At 34.5% G+C, this 12,806-nt stretch overlaps 1 protein-coding gene across 3 annotated transcripts in view; it reads right to left on the bottom strand.

Moving 5' to 3' along the window:
• Positions 1-12,806, bottom strand: part of POF1B (POF1B actin binding protein) — a 77,611-nt gene that overhangs the window by 62,704 nt on the left and 2,101 nt on the right. The window lies entirely within an intron of this gene.

Here is a 12,806-nt window from a genome sequence, read left to right as displayed (position 1 = left end):
TCAGAAATAAGAACATTATTAAGTGCTTACTTAGATGATGTCCATCTTTCCAAAGAGCACATTACCAATGCTTTTGTCAACACTACAAGTAACCTAATGAAAAATAATTTCTAGAATGCTTTCGTAACAATACATACTTGCACTTTTTAGTTTGCATTCTTTTGCTTTTTTTGAGAACTCAGCTGATATGTCCCCTAATGTTATTATATGTCTGCAATTAACAAAATTTAAAATTTATCAAACAAAAACATTAAATGTAAAAAAATCCAAAACCAGTATGGGAAACTACCTTTGAAAACTCAACTAAGACTACTGCTCTTAGACTACATCAAGCTGATTTTTAAGTATGCTTTGTGTGATCTGCTTCTAGTTTAATTTCAAAGAGTAGGTTCTGATGTTAGAAAATGATCCATAAAAGTAAGAGTATGATTTTTAATACTGATTAGATGAAACGGTCACTCTATCAATTATGCTGGCATTCTTTACATTTTTACCAAAGCAGCAAACTGCATAATTTTATCAGTGTGCAAAGGGTTGATAGCATTACTCAATTTCTTCATACATTACTATAGTTTACAACCAATTGACACAACTCCAGGATATATTCCTAAAACGATAAAAATACTGTTTTCTTGAGACCAAGGAGGTATTAAAAATCAGAATAACAGACTGAACAAGGGAAACACTGACAGACTCATACTGAAGTATAGCTATAATGTAGATGTAACATGCTGTTCTTAAAACAGGACTATGCATTTACTCAGACTGCCAAATGTTCTGCACACTGGTTTTCCTTTTGCTTCAACTTGTAACATTTTCATCCCTCCTCCCTCTGTTACATCAATAGCAATACTTCAAGCTTAATGTTTCTAGGCAGCCTTTGAATATGTTCCCAGATTTCCTGCTGGTAGCTGAGGATAATTGCTCAGACAAATGCACAGAATTAAAGATTGTTCACTAAACAGGTACATGTTCTTCAGTTTAGGAAAATGGTTACAAATACAACCAATTGCAGGTGGATTTGGCTCACAGATCCAACAGGAGCAAGTTCAGAAAGACAAAAAAGGTGCTTTTTAGTTATGCAATAGTGCATGAATACATCCTAACATAAAAATTTATACAAAGTCAAAGATCTTCCCTTAACCATCTTCCCTTCATTCAAATCTCTTACCTATATTTATACATATATATGTTTAAATATTTACTGCTTTTATTTTTCTGTAATGTAAGCCAAACAATCTCTTATATTATAGATTAGATATGTCTTAATTCATTATTTTAAGTTAATTTATAATGTTCCATAATGTTTGTTTAATAGTTTGTTACTTATCTATCTTTTTTAAATTGTTTCCAGGTTTTCACTATGCTGCAAAGAGCATCCTTGTGCAATGTGAGTATTTCTCTAGATTCCTACAAAGTGGGATTGCTAGGGCACAGAGTATGTGCATTATTCATTTTAACATATACAGCTCAATTGATTTCCCAAATTGGCTATGCCAATTACATATCTATCCATCAGCAATGTGGAAAGTACTCATGTCTGGAAGATGCTTTTATGCAAACTTTTAGCCTTTTTAGGGTCATTTTGAGAATACAGTTAATGCACACTGCCTGGTACCTAGTTTTATATGTTAGTTCTTTCTCCCTCCATTGACCCTATTCAAATCTGATGACATCAGCAAATTAAACAGAATGAAACTTACTAGCTATGTGGACTAGCTTTGAAGATGAAAGCATGTACTGAGAAGGTTTAAAAACTTGCTGAAATTAACCCAAGTAAGAATACACACACATACACCAATATATATGTGCGTGTATATATATATATATATATATCTCTTACATCTTTAGGACATTTATTGATAGTAATATAGGCAGTTACTTTATTCAGATGCCAAGATAGTAGGTATTCATATGGTAAATTGGTGTATTTGCACAAAGATTAATCTGGTGCTTTAAGAAATTATTCAGTCTTCTTACATTTGGAAAGCTGGTACATTAATTTCATAAATTATGCTTTACTTAATTGTTTTGAACCTTCATTATTAGAACTGATCTAGGCTAATGTGGCTTTTCCCACACAACCCTTATGGAAACAAACAACAAATGGAATGACTTCAAAAAGTAAAATATTAAGGTGGTAGCTTAATAGGGGTCAAAGAGATTAAGACATCTGGTAGTGACCAGCATGAATTTAAATTGCAGCAGTATTAGACTGATTGTAAGGTAGAAAAAAAACTATCTGAATATAAGTTTTATTAATTACAGAGAGACTTGTAAAAGAAAACCATTTTCCCCTGAAAGTCTACAGAATTTCGTAAGTAGTGTGAGTAAATGTCCAAAATGAACATTGTCTTGATGATGGAAGGTACTTTCAGTGGCATCTGGCTCTAGGCAGGATTGTAGCAAGTCATTCCACAAATAGCCATTGCCTATTCTACAGGAAGTGATCAAAAATGCTTGTGAATGAATGAATGAAGAGGATGTCTTAGTTTTAAAGGCATATCAGGAATAGAAATCTAAATCTCTCTCCTGATAACCTACATCAATGTTTAATTTTACAGTGTCACTCATCTGTATAAAGCTTCCCTAAATCCTTCGTGTTGAAATCATTAAATCCTATGAATAGTTACATCTTTTGTGCTTATGCCCTCTATGCCATAGTCCCATGTTCCTTATAAGAAAATAACTGAAGGCTGGGTAAGGGGTGGTGGTGACTATCACAATAAACGGAAAGAGTCCTGGACTTGAAGTCAGGAGCCCTGGGTACTACTTCTAGCTACACCACTGTACGACCAGCCAGCTGTGTGATAATGAACAGCTCCCGCCATCTTCCTGAGCTTGTTTCCGCATGTGAGAAATGAGGTGTGGGTGTATGTAAGTGTGGACTGGAGGATCTTTAAGCCACTTTCTCTTTCTGACATTCTGTGACAATGGGAAGTCACTCCCAGCTTATTTTTCCATACAGACGAAACAATTTCAAATCCTTGAAAGTTGTCGGTCTCGTTTTCCTTTGATGATGATGATAATGGCAACTAACACCTATTAAGAGCTTTCTGCACCAAATATGCTACAGAAATCATTGTATTTAACACTCAGAAAAACTTCCATCAGAAAGGTACTACTATAACCCCATTTTACATACGAGTAAAGTTAGACAAAGATAGGTTACGTAACTAGCTGAAGATTACACAGCGAATACTAAGGTGTTGGGATTCCACCTCGAGTAGCATGTTGCTACTTAGTCACCTAATCCAGAACTCATGTCCTTAATCACTATACTTGGCCATACCTATAGCCTGCCTTATTATATTCTCTGTTTTTCAAGTTTTGGAACATCATTCTGCTGTTAGATTTGACTAGTTCTCATAATAGGAGGCTAGATATTTGTCTCTTTTTATTATTTACTGTCAAAATCAACTTCTTGGTGCCTGAGAACAAGAAATCCACGCATTACTGACCGTGTGAGAGAATAGCCCTGATTAAAAACGTTCAACTTCTACAAATTCAATAGGGTTTTTTTCAAATAGACAGCATGATATATCTACAGAGTGTACATACAGACTCCTAAACTCAATAAAACATGGAATTTTTATTTAATATTCATATCATTTAAACCCTTCAATTTTGCAAGAAGGCCCTACATTTTCTGATCATATATTCAACATAGTATTGAGCCGTTTATTCCTGTGGCTCCGATTTGCTAAATACATAAATGTTGCCTCTTGGCAACATTCTTTAAGTAGAGTTTTGTTGAAAAATAATTTTGTTTATAATTAGGTAGGTTCAGGCTTAGTATGAAATCCAAGCCTGTTTTTCCCACAATGACTAAAGTCATTTTCTACTTTGGGAAATTTGCAGCAGCCCTCTTCCCTCTTTCTCCTCCTCCCCACCTTTATCCTTCTCCTTCTTTTCCTCCTTACCTCTTCTCCTTCCCCTCTTTCTCCTCCTCCTCCTCCTTTAAGGTACACAGGGCATTACCAATTTTAAGATCAGAGTAGATTAAACTCAGTCTACTTTTTTGGGATAATTTTACAACATCACTTTAGATAATTGTTTATACCTTGGTATAACCTAAATCAGAGTTGGGAAACTCTAGTTGTCTTAGGGAAAAATTCACTAGTCACAAAATTGTATCTTATTTCTAACTGTTTGTTAAAATACCTACTTTTTCAGAGTTAACAAATCACATGAAATGCAAATGGCCAATTTCCCAGTTACTTACTTCAGTGAAATAGCTTTTGAGTAGTTCAGTGCACTGGAGAAAGAAGCTAAAGTAGAAGCTGGAGAGATGTTATTCTCCTTTAGGTTAGAAGGGAAACCTTAAAAACTTAAGATATACTCTGAATTCTAGGATTATTTCAGGGCAAGACCTTGAAAATCAGAGCAAAACTATTTTCGTCCTCCAATATATTTTTGATACTTTTGCACTCTGATAACGGAACATTAGAATGGGAAAAATACAGTAAGGGTAACCATCAAATGATTTGCTGAAACTAAAAAATATTAACTTGTTTAAACTGAAAATTCTTTAATATCTAAGGTTAATAAGGGAGATAGCTGATAAAGTGGAAATATCAAGAGCTGATTTTTAAACCCAGGGCATTCATTAATTAGCTTTTCTAACTTGGACAAGTTATTTTGAGCAATTTGAGCCTCTATTTTTTTTATCTGTACAAAAGACAAATAATACACAATGCATATTTTCACTTGTACACTGTACAGTTTGTGCAATGGATGTAGTAAGTCTTTTTCTACTTATTTTTTGGCGTTCTAGTGAGTAAATTACATATATAAAAATCTTGAAAAATAAAATATAGCATCTATTAATACAAAGCGTTATTTTTACTGGATTGGTAACATATGTAACTAAGTTATTTGTTCAATACTTGTTATATAATGGTAATGAAAGAGAATATACTCTCCACCCTCACCAAGGTTACAATCAGTTAGGGGGTAAAAACTATTATTGTAAATAACGATATAGTATCATAAGAGCTATAAGGAACTTAGTCTAGGAGTTTTGAGGGCTAAGAGATTACTTCAGCCCAGGACAATTTAAGATTTCATCACAAGGTTACACTTCAGGAAAGTTTCTTGAAAAATTGGTATAATTTCAGCATATCTAGATTGGTGAGGAAAGGGAATAGGAGCATTTCAATTGTAAGAGCATCGCGCACAAAGACATAGTTGTGGAAAATGAGGGGCTATATTTAAAGAACAACAGTTTACACTTTGGCTGAGATGTAGAACACTAGAAGGGGAGTTCCAGAAAGTAAGGTCCCCGAGAGCCAGATAATGAAGAGATTTGAAAGTCAGTGAAATTTATAGACACTGAGTGTCATTGAAGGTTTTTTGGGCAGAAGAGTGATATGAGGTGTTTGTAGGGAATTTAAGCAACTTTTCTAGAGAACATATTCTTAGGTGCAATTAAGTTTGTGAAGATTTTAAAATAATTGTATTCAGGGACATGTGCATCCAAGCTCAAGTCTGAGTTAAAGAGAAATGGGCAAGGACTTCCCTGGTGGTCCAGTTGTTAAGACTCCGTGCTCCCAGTGCAGGAGGCACGGGTTTGATCCCTGGTTGGTGAACTAAGATCCTGCATGCCACACAGCAAGGCCAAAAAAAGAAAAAAAAAAAGAGAGAGAGAGAGAGAGAAATGGGTAAATACTATGTTTGAGGATAAAAATCCTTCCTTGGAGAGTTCCAAATGTATTTCAGTATGTGGATAAGTACTGAAGAGTAGTAGTAGTTTTTATAAGAGAATCTCAGGGCACATAACTGATATGCTAAACCAATTACAGAGTAATTGAGTAAGATTCAATAAATAAAAACATTTCCCCTAAGCAGAATATAAAGGGGAGGTAAAGGGAATATCTTTATAAGCAGAGTAATTAGCATCTTTAGGCTAATTTGGTTAAAGGAAGTATCACAACAAGATCCCAGGGAAATGATATGATGACAGATCAACACAACATTTGCCATAAGTAATGATAAATATTTGTCCATAGGGGAAAAATGTATCAATCAAATATAAACAAGTCAAACCCAGATGCTTAATAAGATCCAAGAACTAGAATAGAAAACTAATTGACTTATTAAATAGCCTTCTTATATTTATTTTATGTGTTGTTCACTTTTTTAAAGAGGCAATTTGTGCCCTACTTTCCATTTTCAATTCAAAGAGGGGGCATAGAGGAGTGCAATCCACAAAACAGTGTCAGACATATATCTTTATTAAAGTCACTGCTGACAGCCACATTCAGGCATTTTTTGCAAGTCATAATCACAAAGAGAGAAGGGAGAGGAGAGAAGAGAGAGGAAGGATTTGAAGTTTCAGTCTATTCCCCAAAACACTTATTGTGATTGGCTTTGAGTTTTGATTTTTATAAAAATCTCAAACTTCAAATGTAAAGTCAATGGTGGAGGGAAGTAAGAATGACAGAAATAATATTCTACTCAGTATTATGCATACCTTATGATACTTATAGTTAAATGATGAAAAGCGATACTAGCTTTAAAAGGAGACCACACCTGGGATGGTGGTGGGAGTGGAGCACTACACTGAGAAGAGAGTAAGAAGATTCAGGGTTGACGAAGGTGTCTTGAGGAAGACAACTTTCCAGATAGATCTTTAGGAATAGGTAGAATTCCAACAGAAATGTGAGGGAAGGGTGGATGTTGCCAGAGAGGGTAATGGAATAAACAAAGGAAGGGGTGAGAGGGAGGCAAGATATTCAGTTTGTTCAAGAAACAGAGAGCAGTGTAGTGCATCTGGAACACAAAGTGGGAGGAGGTGGGTAGTGGCAGTTAAAAGTATAAAAATAGGGTGTGACTGTCCTAAGGAGGCTCTTTAACATCATCAAGTTGAGGAGTTCGAACGTAACTTTGGAACTTCAAAGTTTTTGAAAAGATTCTAAATTACACATTAAACGTCATTTTATTGCCGAGATCATAATTCCACAAAAAGGTACAAGCCAACCTTATTTCTTCATAATATTTCTATCAAATCTCTCCCAAAGCATTTATGAGTCTTTAAATAACTAAAAATTAATCAACTTATTACCCAGTGCTGGAGTCTTACGTTTTGATACAAAACAATCAATAAAATTTATGAGAGAAATATAAAAAAAGAATTCTGAACAGCAACAAAATATATCTGCCTTCTTGGTAAATAACATAATATTTTAAAAGCACTGAAATGTTTACTGACGTTATTTATTTATGCCCTGGCTTGTGTCCCAAAAGATTTTGGGTGGTTCACAATGGAAGCACATTCAGGAAAATGATCGTGAAACATAAAGAGGAATCAGATATCAAAGACTGTATAACATAAAAACAGTTAAATGTGTAGACCAGGAACATCCAGTATAGCATGGTGGTTACAAGCATAGACTTGGAACTAGACTGCTTAGATTTAAATTCCAGTTCTACCACATACTAGCCATATGAACTTGAGTAAGTCATGTAGCACCCCTGTGCCTTGGTTACCTCATCTGTAAAAATGGGAATGATATTTGAACTTTACTTACTAAAGTTTAAAACTAATTCAGTAGATTAAGGGACAAAGGCAGTTCTAGAGAGGCTATGAAACCCAGATCATGTGCTAAAAGAAAGGAAGGTGAATTTTGATTGAGGAGGGGTTATTTTTTCATCTTTTTCCTCTTTTTAAACATTTTTTCTTTCAAAAAGTAAGGTTCTAGGGAAATTATATAAAGGATAGATACAGTCAGCCCTCCATATCCACAGGTTCTGCAGCTGCAAATTCAACCAATGGAGGATTGAAAATATTAAAAAAAATAAATAAAAAATCTGGAAAGTTTCAGAAAGCAAAACTTGAATTTGGTGCCCTCTGGCAACTATTTATATAGCATTTACATTGTATTTACAAATCTAAAGATGATTTAAAATACAGGGAAGGATATGCATAGGTTAAATGCAAATACTAGGCCATTTTATATAAGATACTTACTTGAGCATCTGTGGATTTTGGTATCTGGAGCAGGGGTCCAGATACCAATTCCCCTCAGATAGCATACATACATACATACATAAAAATATTTCATTCAGCTCTTTTTAAAAAGGTTTATGAATTTGATTCTCCTTCTACTGAAATTGTCATTCTAAACCTATACTTTGAAAGTTTGTGGCTTCATGTTTTGTTTCATTCCTATGTGGCCATTAAAGCTGATCATGTACGTTGACAGCATTTTGATTGCACATTTGCACCACCATGTGTTTCTTTGAATGCAATGATCTTAGAGGTATTTTTATATTTAAATGAGTAGCTTGAATATATAGATCTACAGTGTCCAATAGAACTCTGCAATGGTGAAAATGCCCTGTATCTGTCTTGTACAGTATATGTCACTAGCCACATGCGGCTGTTGAGCACTTAAAACATGACTATTGCAACTATAACCACATGCTATCCTTCTGGAAGTGTAGCTCTAGAGGAAGCATTAGGTAAGAGGCAGACTACAAGCAAGCTTTAATGCTCAGTGTCACTACATTTTAAAAAGGAAAAGGAAAAAACCACACACTAAAAATCTCCATTTCAAATATTGAGGTTCGAGTTCAAAGGCACTAAGAGCATGGGAACGTCCAAATTACTCTTTCTAAAGGATATTTATGCCAGTAAACACTATAAATACATTCCTGCTGTTCTATTCTTTTGATCATATGCCATGTTTTAGAAAATTGCTTTAATATTTTTCCTCATTAGTCTTTCTAGTAGAGCCCTAATAAGCCTTTCAAGCATATGTGTTTACCTTATCTTTCCAGTGTCAAAGGAACTCTTACTTTATAGTCCATTCATTTAGTTTATTATCATAGTTTGTTGGCTATATTTTTATAAATCAATAATACAAATGGAAAGAATTATCCAGTGCTAACTCTGTGCTGGACACCTTCACATGTTATCTCATTCAATACTCACTACAACTCTGAAGGACAGTATTATTGTCCCCACTTTACAAATGAGGACACAAGGTCCTGAGAGGTCAAGTCATTTATTCTGGGTAATACGACATTAACACTATGTGTCAGGCACTGTGCTGTGTATTTTTCACCATATATGATTGCATTTGACTCTAATAACAATCCTATGACTTAGGTGTTATTTATTGCCCCATTTTATAGATGAGGCAACTGAAGCATATAGCTAGCAAGTCCCTGAACCAGGAATTAAACTGAAGTTTAAAACCTAAGCTTACAGTCTTAGTCACTACACTTGACTGTTTCATAGCTCAGTTCTCCCAAAGTCTGCCCCATCACTGCACATTTATTATTGGTAGCTCTCCCTGAGACATTACACATAGATTCACTTGTATGGGCATTTTCTCCACACAATGTTCTCTGTGACTGATATTTAGGCTCTACAAAATATGAACATCTTCAGTCAATACCTAGTGGCTTTCATTTTCCTATTGATCGCTCTGATCAAAGAGTTCAAGACTCTGGCGCAATACATAAAGGAGAGACAGCGAGAATGCTGGGAATGAGAATTAGGTAATAGAAAAGATTACATACATAGTACAGGACTTTGCTCTCTAAATATTTGGAAACTTGGTGAAATGAACATGGAACTCTTTCATGTTGCCTAATTTGAATTTTAAAACTTTACTTAAAAGCTAGTAAATAATATAATGTTCTAAGAAGGAAAAATATGGGAGCCTTGTATATGCTCCTGTCAGTTTTAATGACTATGAGAATCACTGAAAGTACTAATAGTTACTCAGGAAAAGTCTAGGCTGAACCATTTCAAAAGAGGCAGTATCTTCCAAAACCACCTGACATTTATGCTGACAAAATTTGCTAAGGCAAACTGCCATTTGAATAAATTCTCTGAAGAGTATGGGAGATGCTTTTGTTAGAACCTTTCAAAGCCGGTAACATGGTTAAACACTTGCCTTAGGTTATTGTTGAGATGTTGTTCTGAACTTTGTACAGAAAGAAACGTAAATTATAATGATCTCTCTTTATATGAAACAAACACTTCCTTAACTTAGAATAAAATCTGTGATTCTGTTCTCATGCAAAGAAAGCAATAGAATGTAATAGTAATAGAACTCCTTCCCCTCATCGCTTCCCTCCAAGGAAAATCCCTCCTTTAAGAGATCCATTACTGGATTCTTTCTCTTCTTTTCTTGAAGGAAAATAGGAGAGAAAGTAAAGTATACGGTCACTTTGCAGTGCATGCTTTTTGTCTTTAAAAACTAAAAATACATACGTTCCATTGGAAGTCAAAAGAGGATGGCTATTAAGATAGCTGCTGTTGTTAAGAAAAAGTTAGCTCAAATATACTTGTTTAGAAAGGTTTTCACTTTTAAATGGGGTTTAAAAGCATGGCAAATCTTGCAGTTATTTTACCAAGAATTGTCAAGAAAAAAAAATTTGGATCACAACAGTTAAAGGAAAAGTTCACCTCCCTACCCCTTGCCCCCACCATCTTCACACACACACACACACACACACACACACACACACAATGATAGCTTGTGAGTGCCATTGACTAAAAACAGGCCCAGCAATTTATCAGACCTCCCTTAAACAAGAGACAATTGGCAAGGGAATTTTCACCCAGCAATTGGTTGCACTCAATTTCTATAGCTTCATTTAACTGTAAACACAAAAGGGGTGACCAAAGCTGAAAACTCAGGCTTCTTTATCCTATGACCTCATTCCTTTTTCAGGCAACCTACTTCCCTGAACAATCTTTCACTTTAGTGACCACGCCTTTGAACAACAACTTATCAAAGCAACACACCCATCCCCACAGAACAGGAAAATTTTCTGATAGTGTATAGAAATCTTAGCACAGTAAGGGAGCTATCCACAATCTTTGTAACCAAAGAAAAAGGAAAAAAATTATGTAAACCAAGAAAAGCCCAAGCTGAATAATTATTGAGAGGAGAAGTCATTCATAAACTCACATTCTCCCCTAGGCTGCTTTCTGGAGTTAGTTTCAAATTTCAAAGAATGGTAATCCATAAACACAATCTCTAAGAGGTCCCTTCTTGCACCAAAACGTTTTATTCAGTAAAACATATTCAACATCAATAAAATATTGATGGCTAAAGCACAAAATTATATTCTAAAATGAAATATAGATACATAGGATACCTACAGACCAGGTCATACGTAACTGTCTTCAATATGGACTCTCCCTGGATAAGCAAACAGTATTTATCCAGATAATCATGATGCTTGCTACATAAGAGGCACTTAATAAACGTGTTCAATGAGTGACTAGTATTAAAAATATTTTATTTTCATCAATTTATCTCTCTCACAACAGAACTTCTCTGTATACATGGAAAATATCTTGAACTTCATAAAAAGCTAAAATTAATGGAGGAGAAATATATATGTCCAATGTGTATTAACATCAATGCTGTTCATTTGAGGCAGTATTTCATTTTGAGTTAACGATGTTTGTTTAATATTTAGGCCTTTTAAAAGGTTAAGGTATAAGGTTTTTCTTTTCTTTAGTTTTATGCAGTTTCTAGAACTCCGTTTATTTACACAACTATGTTCAGTTCTAAAATGCACCTATGACCTTGTTACACCTGCTTTTGATTTTTCCTGTTCATATGGATAAACTTAGTAATTTTAATTCTACCATTAATTTAGGCAATTTCACCAGCAACTGGTTTCTACATTCAATTTTCTCTGAGAAACACTCTGTCAGTCAGACAAAGTAATAACTGAGAGAATAATAAAATATATCTGATCAACTGTAGACAAGAAAGCAACATTATGTCTGGAGAAATTTAAAATATGTTTTTGTCTATAAACACTATTTTAGTGCACAAGAAAGCAAAAAAGGAAAAACCTGTGCTAAAAAGCCAGAAAGAAAATACTGAAGTGCTCCAAAAAGCATTTGGTTAAATCTAAAATGGCTACTACATCAGCTAAAATTAAGATTCAGGAAGCAAAGCAGAGTGGCATCAATTTCAGTTTCTCAAAGGGAACATATTTTACTACTGGCAATTATATATATTTTTTTAATCTTATGAATTCTTTTAATATCATCCAAACACAAGAATGCTAAAAACAATTAAAGTAAAAGTTGAATTGAATTCATGATAACCAACAATTGATTATAATACCCATTTTCTGAGCTGCCATGGTCACAAACTCTAGCATCAGAATAATTGCTATATACCAACTCAAAATAGCATTGAAACATGGCATATTAAGGAGAGCATTTTAAAACATAAAACAAACAAAAAGTGTTTTAAGTTATGTGTACTGCTTGCTTGTGCTTGGCATGGTATATAATAAAGCTGCCACCACATCTTACCCATTTCGTTAACATGGAGGTAATTTCAGATCAATTTTAGGTCCTACTTTATACAATGCCATCCTGCCACAAAACAGGGAGAAAAGAAATAAAATAATAGAATAGTTTCCTAGTCACATTCTTTGTGGCAACTATCTAAAAGCTTTCTTGACAAATTATCTTTTAGTGGATTTATGAATGACCTTTGATATCTAACTCAGTTTGAAATTTTATAGTCAAATTTTCTTTCTTATTTCACTAAGGGAATGAAGATTCTTATATTTTTTCCTTTACCACATATCTAGTATCTCACCTCCCTCTTCCTCACCCAGCCCTTTTCTTTCTTTTCAATTATAAATAACTTCAGACTTCACAACACCCTCCGTTCCAATCTCTTTACCCTGTTTCTGTGGCCATACTTTCTGTCCCTAAGGCGCTTTATAACTCCTTTGGGGAATTACATGTCAGGATGGAGCTAGTCTTGTGAGGATCACTTAGCAAATATCAGGTAGAAAGAAGG

Source organism: Hippopotamus amphibius, chromosome X (genome assembly GCF_030028045.1).
Source record: "Hippopotamus amphibius kiboko isolate mHipAmp2 chromosome X, mHipAmp2.hap2, whole genome shotgun sequence".
In the NCBI taxonomy this organism is placed as follows: domain Eukaryota; kingdom Metazoa; phylum Chordata; class Mammalia; order Artiodactyla; family Hippopotamidae; genus Hippopotamus; species Hippopotamus amphibius.
The sequence above is the reverse complement of the archived record's forward strand: the minus strand, read 5'-3'. Positions and strand labels throughout refer to the sequence as shown.